At 34.4% G+C, this 14,915-nt stretch overlaps 1 pseudogene across 1 annotated transcript; it reads right to left on the bottom strand.

The window, feature by feature from the left end:
* Nucleotides 1-738: 738 nt before the first annotated feature.
* Nucleotides 739-5,007, bottom strand: LOC143613603 (uncharacterized; annotated as a pseudogene). Its single transcript, XR_013150147.1, has 2 exons — nt 2,034-5,007; nt 739-1,396 (listed from the first exon to the last, which is right to left on the bottom strand). The product of XR_013150147.1 is annotated as an uncharacterized LOC143613603 (transcript).
* Nucleotides 5,008-14,915: the final 9,908 nt, after the last annotated feature.

Below are 14,915 nucleotides of genomic sequence, written 5' to 3'. Positions count from 1 at the left end.
ACTCTTCTTTGATATGTATTTGTAATTATTATGCTAGTTAAAGTAAAAGCGCACAGCAGTAAAATGACATGTGAAAGTAATTCTAAAATTATTATTACGTAGTACAATTGAGAACCTTGATGTCGCCAAGCTTCCCATTGGATCACTTGGCAGCACCAAATTAGTCAAAACATTTTTTTTGTTTTACTTTCGGTATTGTAACGAACGTAACTATAGGGGATCGAATGACTGTTTGTTTTCCTGTTCTTTTGTTTTAGTTTCGGTACCGTAACAAACGGGACGGAAACCGACTAAATTCGTGTAGATTCATTGCCTTTTGTTTTAGTGATGGTACCGTAACGAACGTTAAGAAAACCGACCGAATGACAATTTTGTTTTAGTTTGCTAGTTGTTTATTATTTAAATGCCATTAATAATATAGGTGTTTAAAAGATCAAAACAAACATTTTTATTTACATTAATAATAATAAATCCTGATATTCCAAAGTCATACACAAGAATCATATTTAACTTAATCCTCTTAACTTAAAACAAGAATTAATGTAATTCTTAATCCAAACTCAACCCATATTCATGTGGCTAAAGAATCATAAACTATATAGTATATACATGCATGTATATATATGTCATGTGTGCATTGCTGTAACCTGTAAAGGTCACATGGGCATGTGATAGGAGCCTTGGGCCCATGTGCCAATATGCCTTCAAGTGTGACTGATGTGGATATCCAGATCATTTTGCATTAATAATAATAATGATAATAATAATAATAATAATAATATATACATCCAAACATATACTAGTACAAAAACGTTAGAAGAACCTAAAATATGTACTTATTATAAACTGCTAAAAACATAGTACAATTAATATTTTTTTAATTTTTTTTCTAGTACAAAGTAAGTTAATTATCTAAAACAGACATCTAAACAGAACATTAGTCAGACAGATTCATCAGAGAACGCGTATGAGCAATTCGAAGAGCCTCGTAAACTCATCTTTGTTGTAGGACCTGGGGGCAAAGGATTAGCCAAAAGTTCCCCTTTTATATCGGTGTCTGGTATAACATAATCCTCGTGTCGGATCTCTTTGAGCATTGCAACCACATCGGTCATGGTTGGGCGGTCATTGGGCCGTGGGCTCACACAAAGAAATGAAACCGCGAGTGTTTGGAGCATCTCGTGCATTTGAGGATCCGCTCGTCCTTTGAGGTTGTGATCAAGGATGTCGATTGGGTCCTTTTTGGCGTGTAGGTGGTCTCGTACCCATTGAACCAAGTGTGCACCGCCTGGTAGAGTTGGATCTAGTGGATGTCTTCCGGTTAATACCTCTAATAAGACTACTCCAAAACTGTATACATCGCTCTTTTCAGTAATACGTTGTGCCGACGCTTGCTCTGATTAAAATATAAAACATATTCCCGATTAGTAACAATGGTTAAAACAACTTAATGTGGTAAAATATAACTTAAATCGACCTATATATAAGTAACAATTATCGGTTAAAGTTGACAGAAGCGAAAAGTCAAGAAGTAAAAGTAAGGTTGATAAGCGGGTCATGTTTATGAATACACAAGTCAAATCCAACACCAACCAAAAAATCGTGTCAGACACAAGAACTTAAACGCGGCACAAATATTTGTTGTTTGACACGAACACGACCCGTTTCACCCAAATTATGCATACAAATACTTTTAGTTTTAAAAATTTATTAAAAAAATACAAATATATAAAAAAGACGTTTTAATTATAAAGTTGATATAAGTTTCTGTTTCCATTTGTAATTTTGACATAAACAAAACCCACCCAACTTATTTAAGTAAGACAGAAAAACACATAAAAAAGTTAATAATGGGTAAAACATGCTAACCCGTGAACCCGTCAGGTCAACCCGAACCCGTTTAGCTAAGCATGTTCATGAGTTTAACCGTTTGACCAGTATCCATTTAGATTAAACTCAAACCTACTCTAATTATAACAGGTTCGTGTCACATCATAATATTACACATTAAAAAAAAGTAAAGAGTTTATTACCGGGCGCCATATATCCATAAAAACCCGCTAACTGCGGCCTCCGGGCTTGGTCCAGCCCATCATTTTCATCCTTTGTAACAAGTCTTGCAAGCCCAAAATCCCCAAGAAAAGGTTGCAAATTTTGTCCCAATAACACATTCATAGCCTTCACATCACCATGCACAATTGGTGGCACACAATCATTATGTAAATATGCAAGTGCATGTGCGGCACCTAGTACAATATTATACCTAGTCTCCCATTCTACTTTATGTTTTATAACACCCTTTGGTTAGAACCCCACCCCAATAATTTAATAATATTTTTATGTCGAATTGAGCCCAACGTCTCGATTTCCGTCCTAAATGGGGCCGATTCGTCACATGACCACATTTTTTTACAGCAAATGTTTCACCTTTTACCGTTGTAATTTTGTACACGACTCCCGAGCTTCCGGTTCCAATAACGTTCGACGACGTTAGACAATGAATGATTTCGTCAATGTGAACGTCCATTTTTTGGTAAAATGTGACTTCCCATTTTTCGTTTAGTGTTTTCTTTTTTTCCAAATGGGTTCGGACCAAAATGTAGATTCCGAGTAGGGTGAGGACCGCGCTAATGCTGACTAGGATCGACATCGCCAGTCTGGCGGATGACCTAGTACGGCTAGTGGACCCCAGTTTGTCAGATGGGGTCACTACCCGCGCCGGAAACGTAAAGATTACCGTTTCCAGCGAGGTCAGAAGCTGGAAGGTTCCGGAAAAACTGAGTGTCTGGTAACTTCCCGGTGAAGTCGTTACCGGACACGTTTAACGATACGAGGTTTGAAGCCTTGTGAGAATTGTTAACTCCCCGGATAATTTATTCCGGGAAATATCTAGACTGCTAACTTGCTCAGACCGGTGAACTCCTGCGGGAGTTCGCCGGTGAACTGATTACAACTTAGATTCAAAGCGATTTCCAGCAACGGAATTTGCCCGAACGCTTTCGGGATCTCACCCGAAAACCCATTATCCCCAACATCCAACATTTGTAGCTTCCTACAAAACCGAATCTCGGGCGGAAACTCGCCCGAAAATCCATTTTTTCCCAAATTAAGTTTGGTCAACTCGGTCAACGACCCGACGTTCGGGCCCAACGGGCCTGAAAGCCCATTATCCGACACATCTAAAAACTTCAAACTCGCGGGAAATTGACCCGAAAACCCTCCAGCTAACGCGTTCGAATGCGCGTCAAAAAACTCAAGATTCCGACAACCTGACAGGGTTGTCGGAATCGCTCCAACGAGCTTATTGTTGCTCAAATCAACAAAATTTAACATCTTTAAACTCCCAATTTCCAATGGAAGAGTACCCGAAAGGCGATTATTATTAACTCGCAATCGATACAAGCTCTTGCACCCTCCAATCTCCCACGGGATTAAACCGGTTAACCCGTTGGAAATCAACAACAATTTGGTTAGATTTTGGAGGGAAAATAACTGTCTTGGGATTGTACCGTACAGTTGGTTATTTGAAAGATCAATTGCTTGTAAATTGTGGCATTTATATAAAGATGTTGGAATGTTGCCAGTAATATTATTATTCCAAGCAAAAAATATGGACATGTTTTGTAAGTTTCCGATGGATTTCGGGATCTCGCCGACGAGATGATTGTTATCGATTTCGAAATGAGTAATCGAAACACATTTCGTGAGCGAATCCGAGATTTCACCGGTTAATTTGTTGACAGATAGTTGCAGCTCCTGGAGGTAGGCCAGAGTCCCAAAACTCGTTGGAATGTTTCCGGTTAACGAGTTTTCGGATAAGTCATTTGTTATAAGTCCCGAGCTCACTCGGGATTTTCCCGACTAAATTATTTTGCCATAATAATAAGCTTTCAAGCTTTTTGAGGTTCCCGAGTGAGCTCGGGATGGACCCAGAAATCGAGTTCTGGTATAAATAAAGATTCCATAAATTGGAACAGTTCCCGAGCTCATCGGGAATTGGTCCAGACAATAGTGATGTGTAGATTGCTATTGTCTGGACCCTAGCCAGCTTCCCGATACTTCTTGGAAGCTGGCTGGAAATACTGGTTTCCGCCAGCCCTAGCGTGACTAAATTACTACAATTCCCGATTTCCTCCGGGATCTCGCCTTTCAAATTCTTGTTCCCGTCGGCTCGGATCACTTCAAGATTCCTTAATTTTCCAATACTCTTAGGAATCTCTCCAGATAACTGATTATCAAAGAGAATCAAGTTCTTAAGACTCGAAAGATTCCCAATCGAATCCGGGATCTCGCCTTCAATACCATTCGTGCTAGCCGCAAACGTTTCGAGCTTTTCCAGCCTCCCAATATCACTCGGGATGGGTCCGGTAATCGAATTATCGGAAATATCGATTTCCGTAAGCTCGAGGTAGTCCCCGAACTGCTTCGGGATGGTCCCAGTGAAATTCGAGGACGAGAGGGTTATTGAATTTAAATACTGTAATGAGTGTAGGTTGGAAGGTAATGGTCCATGAATATTCATATTGTTTAAATGAATATTTACAACATGGGAATTTGTGTTGCATGTAATACCAACCCAATTGCATGGAGTTGAGTCTAATGGGTTCCATGAGTTTAAAACATTTGTTGAAGTGGTTAAAGTGGTCTTCCATTGGATAAGTGCTTGGCCTTGTGTGTCAATAGCATAAGAAAAACTTGAGAATGTGAAGATGAATAAGATTATTGAAGTAATATTGATAATAATAATAATAATAATAATAATAATATTATTATTAGGGTTTCTTAAGGATGCATGCATTGATGCTATTGGATTGAAGAGAGTATGAGAAATAAGAAAAGAGATGGTGTGTTTTATGGGGATTGTTGATGGATGTTTTGTTTATAGAAGGATTGTAGAAGAAGAGATCTAGATCATATAGCACTTGTGTTTTTTTTAAGTTTTTGTTGCTTTAGTGTACAATATTAAAATTGCAACTTACTGTCCTTTTATGATTTTGTATTGTAAAGTGGTGTGTAGCATGTTAGGCTTGTACACAAATTGGAAAGTTAGTTTATGGTAACACGCGCCGGGGTGTTTATTTACGTCTAAAAATGTTTGTTTATGTCTGTTCGTTTACAATCATTAATGTTGTGTGTTTATATAAGAAAATGTTTATGTTTGTTCATTTATAATCGTTAATGCTTAAGACAAACGTACATGATCATGATCGTCCACCAGAATCACTAAAGTTTAGAAAATGGTTGTTGATATATCTTACCTATTTTGATAAAAGAATCTCTAAAGTTTAGAAAATGGTTGTTGATATATCTTACCTATTTTGATAATTATTGTTGCTTATGAATTAGGTTTTACGTTTTCGTTAGCGTTAATTGAACGACGGGATAAGGACTAATGACGAATCGAGATTAATATGAATTAATCGGATTGCAGCATACATGTTGCTTTTCAAATATATATTGTATATATACTAAACTTTATATATAAAGTTTTCAGTTTTGGTCAAATAGGGATTAAAAAAAATTGTAAGTTGAGGTTGATTTTTGTAAAACCGTTCAATGCATTAAAGTGTAACTTTTCTATTATTAAAATTTACACCAAATGTGATGTACCTTTATTAAATGTTATGAAAGTTGCTAAAAGGTAGATATGTGTGTGTTTTTTTTACCTTTTATGTCATGAAAATTAAAGGTATTTTGGCACTTAGCTTTAAGCATGTTAATGTAAGGGGCTTGGTATCTTTTCTTGCATGTTTTTGGTTATGGTTTTCATGGGAAGTAAATGTCAGCAATAGACATTTAGTTCAATGACCCCCCACTATGTTTTTTTACTTTGATTCTCAATTTCCTATATATTTTTCAATTAAATTTCCATAAAGTTAAATTTTTGTGCAACGTGAATGGGGTGGACAGGTGCAGTTCGGCAGTGGCGGACCCAGGAAAACATTTCACAGAGGTTCAAAGAGGGTCGGTCTCAGAATTTCATAGGGATCAGACATGGCTTTAACTTATATTTACCTTAAAAAGAGAATTTCACAAGGGTCGGTTGACCCCTACAGCCAATATGTAGGTCCGCCACTGCAGTTCGGTAATGTTTTGGGCTAAAAATAAATCAAAAATTAAAACTATGGTTTTTGGATTACTTTTTTAAACAATTTAGTTTCGGTTTTTTCGGTTTCAGTTTTTCAATTTTCGTTTTCGTTTTGGTTTTGGTTCGGTTTTTCGGTTTTTGCCATTCGAGCTTGAAAATTTTAGCCTGAAAAAATATTGGCAAAAAGTAATGAATTCAAGTATAAATAATTTTGTTAATTATAACTAATAGACTATTATACATTTGACCAAAAATATGAGTTACTGATTTATTAAATTCTTATAAATTACTTAGAATAAAACATAAAAAGATAAAACTTTAGGAATTCGGTTCGGTTTGGTTTTTACAAAAACATAAAACCAAACCTTTGGTTTTGGTTTGGATTTTTCGGTTTTTCGGTTTTGGATAGGTTTTTTGGGTTTCTTGCACACCCCTAAGTCGAGAAGAACTCGTTATCTGAAAATTTACACGTCTCAATGTCTCATCAATACAATGCTTAGTAGAACCACTCGTACAGTTATTTTTAATTAAATTGATTAAACAAGTCAAATAAAAAAATGAAAAAAAGAAAAGGACGCGTATAAACAGGAATTCTAACTCGCACAATTAGTGTAGTCGTTATTTTATAACATCCATTTAAATACTTAATGAATGTATGTTGCCTAAACTCATATAACACATTCAATCCGCTCATCTTGCCTCCTGACCTCCTCTGACTCTCATTCCCTTCATCTAAAGAAAATCACGAATCGTGCCCACATTGATCACACACATGTTAACAAGAACGAACCGATACGATAAATCTTGTGAAGATCATGGGAATAATGGTCCAGTTGATATGGTATGTTTTTGTTTGTAATAGAAAATTATGAAAGCTTAAACAAGCCAAATGGTGTGGTGGTCCAATGACCATAAAATGTATATGTAGTGTGGTCACCACCCAAACAACCCACAACAAGAGGAGGGTGGTTCATACCCCATGTTACTATATTTTAGGCTCATTTCATTAATAAGAACTTGAATTTGGCTTTGAACCAATAGACAAAGACAGCCTAGATGTTCTTATCACAAATCTTTGTTTCACACTTTATTATTATTATTATTGTTGTTGTTGTTGTTGTTGTTAATCCAAAGGTAAACCAAAACTGTAAGTTTCAGTTTTTGAAAATCTTTTGGTTTCAATTTTGGGTTGGTTTTGGGCTAAAACAAAAACTTCGGTTTATTGATTTTTAAAAATCTTTCGGCTTCGGTTTTTTCAGCTTTGCCATTTATGCTCAAAAATTTATCATGTAAAATCCGAAAAGAAAATTGGCCCAATATAATATCATGTGAGATAATATCTATTCTTTTTTATGGTACAGATATAGGTCCAAATGTAAATATATAGAGTGGTCTAAGTGGTGTGAATTTGATTAGATGTTTTTTCTTTAGTGCGGCCTCTCTCCGGCTTGTGGACTGGGGTGTATTTTGTTGATCTATGGCTGGCTGTTTTATAAAATTTACTTTTAAAAAAAAAAACTAAATAATAATAATAGTAATAATAAAAAGACCCCCCCCCCCCCATTCTAATTATGTCTATTTAATTTTTTTACTTTGGTTAAAAAGGGTGAATTATGTATTGTGGTGGATAAATTGACTTGAAAAGAAACATTTGGTCATAAAAGATACCAAAGAATTAACCCTAATCCCGGGGATTTGTTTTATCTTTAGATCATAAATAAGAATTAAGAAATGAAAAGAAGAGATAGAAGAATAAAATTAATTATTTGTTTATTGCCAAGATTTAGATCTAAATTGTGATTATTTATAGAATTATAGATGTGGGGCAATCTGATGATCTACTAATGTGTATCACATGCTTATCCCAATGGTTCTTAATATTCAAAAAAAATTATCTGCCTAAAAACTATGATAAATATGTAGTTGGTCACTTGGTTGATCATTGTTGTATTGTATAGTGTTGTGGGAAATAATAATAAAAGGTTTTATTTTGAAAATATTATAATGTAAGGCTTGTATAAGGGTATAAAGTTAACTCATGAACTAGATTTATTGATTTAGTGGGTATGATGTTTCCTTTACAAAAGATGATGAATTTAAATCTTTGTAAGTATAAGATTTGAGAGATTTTATGGTGAAAAAAAAAAGTTTCATGTTAAAGAAAAAGAGTATAAAGTTTTGGATTTAATGATATAATTCAAAAATGAAGTACATTTTGAGATTAATATTTAAATGGAAAGTGATGTTGGTTCATTTACTTTTAAAGAAATAAGCTACTTTTCCACTTTTACCTTGAATTTGAGCACAGTTTAGTGATTTACTACTATGAAATTTTATATTAAAACATAACACATACATTTAGTTACTTTGTGTTAACTATACAAGTATACAATTATCTATCTTTAAAAAAATTAATTTGGGGGTTCATTACACTCTTGACTGCTCTGACATGTTCCACATTAAACTCATTTAGTGTTTCAAAATCTAAATAATCAGACTGTAAAAATAAATCAGAAACCCTTATTTACGTTGTTATGGTTGAGTTGTTATGGTTGAGTTAATGGGCATACCACAAATGAATCAACTAGTTTTGAGCGGATTAAACAAAACCCGTGAAAACCTACTTATGCTTGCCTCCTCCATTTGTTGCACATCAGGATTTTGAGAATCGATCGATTAGTTAACTAGCATAATAGTAATCTTTATTAACATTTGTAAATTTGGGTTGATTTTAATAAAATTTTAAACCATTCAAAAGAATTCATGGTGTCTTTTGTAAGAAAACAAAAGAGTAAAATTGATTATAATGTCAACAAGAATTCATAGATTTACTCTAAATGAAAGTTAAAATATAGGCTTTTTAATAAATTAATAAAATGCAAATCTTGTCGGGTGCTTTTTGTTACGAGGAACATGTTTCATCAAATGCTTTAATTACAATTTAATTCCATGCAATATGAGAATATTAGTTATTATATATTTATATTTTATATTTTGTATTTAATATTTAATATTAGGATATTGGTTTTTAATACTCCTAACTTTCCCTCATTGGTAGATAACACTCCCAACTTTTGATTTGTCACCCACTGTGACATTCGTCAATTTCGAGTCTCGTTTGTATTCGTTTTTGTATTCGTTTATCATGTAAACCGACCCATTTTGTAAACCAAAGCTTATGATATAATCAAAATGATGGATTTTATGTTACAATATTGTTTTACACTTGTTGGGTCTTGAAAACATTCGTTTTGGTCCTTAAAACTCCTTAAAATGACTTAAACCAAACTTTGGGGACTATTATTGCCATTTACCAAAAACTTGTTTGACCATTTCAACCATCACATGCATCTTTACCCTATTTGTATGAACCATACTCTTACAATTATAAAAGCAAGGCTCCATACACCATTTTGGTTGTTCATCTTCTCCAAAATCTCTCTCAAATCCAAGTATTCATCTTCAACATTTTGTTATTTTGATTTCTTAAGGTCAAACGCCCTGCTTGCGGTGCGCGCATATAATGTATATATGTGTGAACCCTCGGGTGGGCAAAAGTAAAAGTGCACTAATTTTGACGTTATTTTACTAATCTCGTGAAAATAACGTTAAAAGTGGCGGAAGGTTAATCAGGCATCATGTGGTGGCGTTGATAGCCGAAAGACAAGGGCACATGCACCAATCAGCCGGTGTCCCTGATGATTGAGTGCTATGTGCCTTATGTCCAAGGCTTGATGCAAAACTACTATCGAGCCGGGGGTCTCACCGGAAGCAGCCTCTCTATCCCTATGTAAGACTGTCTACATCTTACCCTCCTCAGACTCTACCATAGCATTGCTATTGGTGGGATATACTGAGTACGATGATGATGATGATTATGATGATGATGATTTCTTAAGGTCAACTAACTATAGTCTTTCATTTTAACTTGTTCATCTAATATTACTAACACTTGAATATGGTGGTACAACATATATATAATATACACCCCTTGTTTCCTTTATTTGTTACTTCACCGACTCCGGTTGGTTAAGTTTCGAATGTCATAAGGCAAGGCTTCATGGAGGACTTCGTGTTCTTGATATATATTTACACACACATAACTTATTATACATATCACTTATGACTAACTTCTAACCCTTTTTAGTTTGTTCATCTTATTTACAAGTTCCATGGTGTGGGTTTGTATAAGACTAACCTCGGTTTAACCGAAACTAGTCCAAACCGGAAACCGAACTTTTGTTTACTAGTTTTGTTAAAATAGTTGTTTAAACATGTTTATTGCTAGATTTGAGTTTCAAAAATCATTTTTACAAGTTCTTTGATATTAAGCATATGGAATCCATCTATGAACTCGTTGGGAGATGGAAACCGAACTAAACCGAAGCTTTTGCTTAAAAGACTTGTAGTTAACTTTTTAGTTGTAAAATTTAAGTTTTCTTCATTTATAAACCAATATACAAGTTCTATGATATTTGGACATGTAGAAACCATCTATGAACTATTTGTGAGATGGAGACCGAACCAAACCGAACTATACCGACTTTTACTCGCTTAAGACACACAAGTGTGTTTTTAGCTATCAAGACTTGTATATTTCTTTAAAAATAGTTTACAAACTGATTTTAATTATTTTCTTAAGTACTTGGAATTGTTGGATCCAACTTGATCTCATCACATAGTTTGGACCGACAAAACCGAACACTCGCTTAACGTGCGTTGTTAGTTCTAAACAATAGATCTACATACTTGGTTAAGTGTTAGTATATTTTAATGAGTTATCTCATAACAATTAATATGTTGGAAAGTTGACTTTGGGTTTGACCATTTGTCAAGACCCGAATCGACAACCCGAACACTCATTAAAAACCCGTTTTAGTATCTTTGTCCCAAAGGAACTTGCATTTTAGCATTTTTCTCACCTTATTACTTAACATTGGTTAAGTAAATATTAAGGTTAGATACCTTAACCCGGTTTCGAGCAAACTTACATTTTTAAAGGATTTTTATTATAAATTCTTAAATAGTTACATTTTAAACCTTGAACTTTAATTGTTTACTTTTTGCAACAATTATTTTATTTAAAGATCTTCAAGACAACCATTCTAAATCCAAGATTTTATTGTCATTTAGGCCTTGCTCGTTAAACTTCATCCATCCGGTTATTCATCTTTTACCGATCAAGTTTTATACTTGAACGTGAGTAACTTCATACCCCGTTTTCTATCTTTTGTTTTGGGGTGACATTTCATACTTATTCAAATCAAATGCTTTATACTTGAGTCTTAAACTACAAACATTGTTGTATACTTTACTTGAATAATTGCTCGATTTTGTGTTCTATGCTTATATGTCTATGTGTTTATCGCTTTCGGTTGGTGGAATTTATAAATCCTAGACTACTTGGCATCCCCTTGTAGCAAGGTGTCGTTAACGTAATGCAATTAACGATATTCTATTAAATCCTAGACTACTTGGCAATCCCTTGTAGCTAGATGGCGCTAACGTAATTCTATTAGCGATTGTCAATTTATCCAAGTTTATAGCTATTATTTATGGTTTTGTATACTAGTTTTGTGGCTTTTCATACTATATATCTATTGTTCAAACTTATGAATTGCTCATCAACCTTTGTGTTGACAACTTTATTTTATGAAATGTTACAGGTTTGCATCTAGGTTGATTATGGAGTTCGGTGAAGAAAATGACACAAATACCGTTAGGGTATTAGCAAAAATGAACAATATTCGATTTGCTATATTTTGCTATATCTTGTTGTATTTGACTTATGAATATTTGGTTATGTGACATCTTCGATGTTGTGAAATGAAATGAGTTTGTTAAATATTGTCGCTTTAAATAGTGTCATGCGCTTATGGGCAATCGTTACACCTCGGCATGTCCCGCCGCCTTTGGTCGGGGTGTGACACCCACCACTCCCAACTTTCACCCTATTTTCCTGTACCACTCCTCGTCTAAATGAACACTAACCTCGTTAATGTTTTGGACTAAAAATGTCATTCAAATTAGTTGAGGGGGTAAAACAGAAATTTTATTTTTAACACACAACCTCCATTTCCGGTGACCTCGTTTTTCCGGCGACCTCTTTTTTCGGCGAATTTGAGTTTTCCGACTATCTCGTCTTTCAGAACACCATATCCATCATTTTACCGAGCTTCACATATGATATGATGAAGATGGTGCTCGCTGGAAACCTGCAACTCGAATTTCCGGCACGCAGGCGATCCCAGAAGGTGGCTGGGTGAGACACTGGTGGTGGCGGTGGGCGGGGGTTGCAGTTTTGGGGCGGTGGGCGGTGAAATGATGGATATGGTGTTCGCCGGAAACCTGCAACGTGCCGGAAAACTCAAATTCATATGTGAAGCTCGGTGAAATGATGGATATGGTGTTCTGAAAGACGAGATTTCCGAACTCAAATTCTCCGAAAAAATGAGGTTGCCGGAAAAACTAGGTCACCGGAAATGGAGGTTGTGTGTTAAAAATAAAATTTCTGTTTTACCCCCTCAACTACTTTGAATGACTTTTATAGTCCAAAACATTAACGATATTAGTGTTCATTTAGACGGGAATTGATACAGAAAAATAGGGTGAAAGTTGGGTGTGGTGGGTGACAAATCAAAAGTTGAAAGTGTTATCCATCAGTATTAAAAACCAATATCCCTTAATATTTTATATATTGTTTAGATCAGCTTCTGCCACCCCTCGTGGAGCATTCTTAGGTCACGGACTATATCATTATCAACAATATTTTTCTTATTAATAATATAAAAATGTATCTATTATTATTAATCAAATTAAATGTTATAAAATTCAAATTATGTTAGTTTAGACATCTTTTTTAACGGTCAACTAAGTAACGTCGGGTACCTCGTACGCGGCCCCCATTGGCTAAAGGTAGCCCGAGCCGGCCACTAGTCTGGATAAAACCTGTTGAGGGATTCACCGGATAAAACCTGACCCCCACACCCGCCAAACGGCACGACAGCGAGGAGCCGGTAAAACCGGGTGAGATCAGGATTCGAACCCTTGCAAGCCAGGGTCATCCCTCATATCTCTCATATAAGTTGGTGATAGTGAGGTTTGATCCCCCTACCTCTCACTTGTTTTAAGACATCTATAATATATAATAAGACATGAAATATATAAATATTGAATAGATATTTTAATTATTTTTTTCCAAGGATTCCATGTGATTCATATACAAAATGGGGACAACTTACTTCCAAAGCCACATACAAAACAGGAAAATATGAAAAAGAAAAAAAAATACTAAAAGGTTGAAAGAAAGTGATGGAAACCCCTAAAAGATGAAAGTATACATAAAAACACCAAGTACTATCAAAAGAAGAGACAAACACACCTTATAAACAACCCAAATTTATCCTTTTCCTTTTTTTTAATAAAATAATATTTTAAATAACAATTTAATTTAAAAAAAAACTACTTAAGTTTCAATATTGTTGTGGATTTTCATTAAAAGTATTTGTCCTAGGACCTAATATATTGTGTTGCATATTGTGTTTCATATATTGTTGTTCCTTGTATACAAATAGATATGTTAGTAATGTGACTTGTATTAGAATATCTATAGCTGTTAAATTGTTTATTTAAATAATGGACTGTTAATTTAAAAAGATAATTTAGTAATAATTAAGTTTTCAAAATATTTAAATAAAGTCAATTGAATTTGTTTTCCCTCTAATGTTAATCATCTTTTATTATGTTTTATGTGTTTCAATGTTGTGAATATATTTTTAAAAATGTTTAGTTTTTAATTAAGTGACCTAAATGAAATATATATAGAGTAAATTTAACGTACAAACTAAAAACCGTACTAACCATGTCAATCAAATAGTGTAATTATATATCCAAGTGGTGTAATTATGTGAAGTAGTTGTTTTGTATTAAGTGTTTTGTATGTAATGTGATTACACTATTGTACAAAAAAAAAACCAGTTTTGGACCCGACCCACGGGTACAGACCCGGTTTTGGGTTTCTTCCTGGAACTGACCCGGACCCGCCGGAACCGATTCTACCAATATCTGGTCAAAACCCGACCCGAACCTACCTAAAATTCGATAAAAACACGACAAATCGGTCAAATACCCGACCATACACGTAATCGGTTTCTACCCGACCTGATTATTAACTTTTGTTGACGATACCTATAACCCATTTCTGGTTTATGTAAAAACCTGGTTTGTACACCTCTACGTCACATATAAGTGGTGGGACCAAATGTCCTGTCCAAAATCCAGTAAAACCCGGTTTTGGACGGATATTTTGGGCCAATGTAATGATTTATTTGAAAAGCGGCCCATGGCCCAATCTTTTAGTTTATAAGCTAATCAAGCAAAACACAAATTCTAAAGCAAATTGTACAAGTGACTATAACATTTAATCTTGATTTAGTAATTGCAGGTTTGGATATAATAATATCTTTATAAAAGCATTCTCCTGGTTTTCATGGAAAGAAAAAGCCAGAAAAACACTTTTGTTTGTTGCTACTTTTTCATTCCTTTTTATAATTTATAAAATAATGTATTTACTTGTTTTCACTTGTTTAATTATACCTTTAACTTAATATGCCAAAATGTATATTATAATAATAATAATAATAATTAAGTACTTTTGTATAAAATAAAAATAAAAAGGAAATATGATTTTCATGTGTAAAATGTTTTCATGTGACTTGAAAAAAATCCAATCGGTAGCATTGTCGTCGTCGCTTGGTGGTGGTTGGCGAAGACGGGGATTTAAGAACTTGAGCAACTAGAAATGAGAATAGAATAGAAAGAAACTAAA

Source organism: Bidens hawaiensis, unplaced genomic scaffold (assembly GCF_021521415.1).
Source record: "Bidens hawaiensis isolate Kalapana, Puna unplaced genomic scaffold, B.hawaiensis_p1.1 tig00037739_1, whole genome shotgun sequence".
Lineage (NCBI taxonomy): Eukaryota > Viridiplantae > Streptophyta > Magnoliopsida > Asterales > Asteraceae > Bidens > Bidens hawaiensis.
Note: the sequence above shows the minus strand (reverse complement) of the source record. Positions and strands in the feature narration are given on the sequence as shown.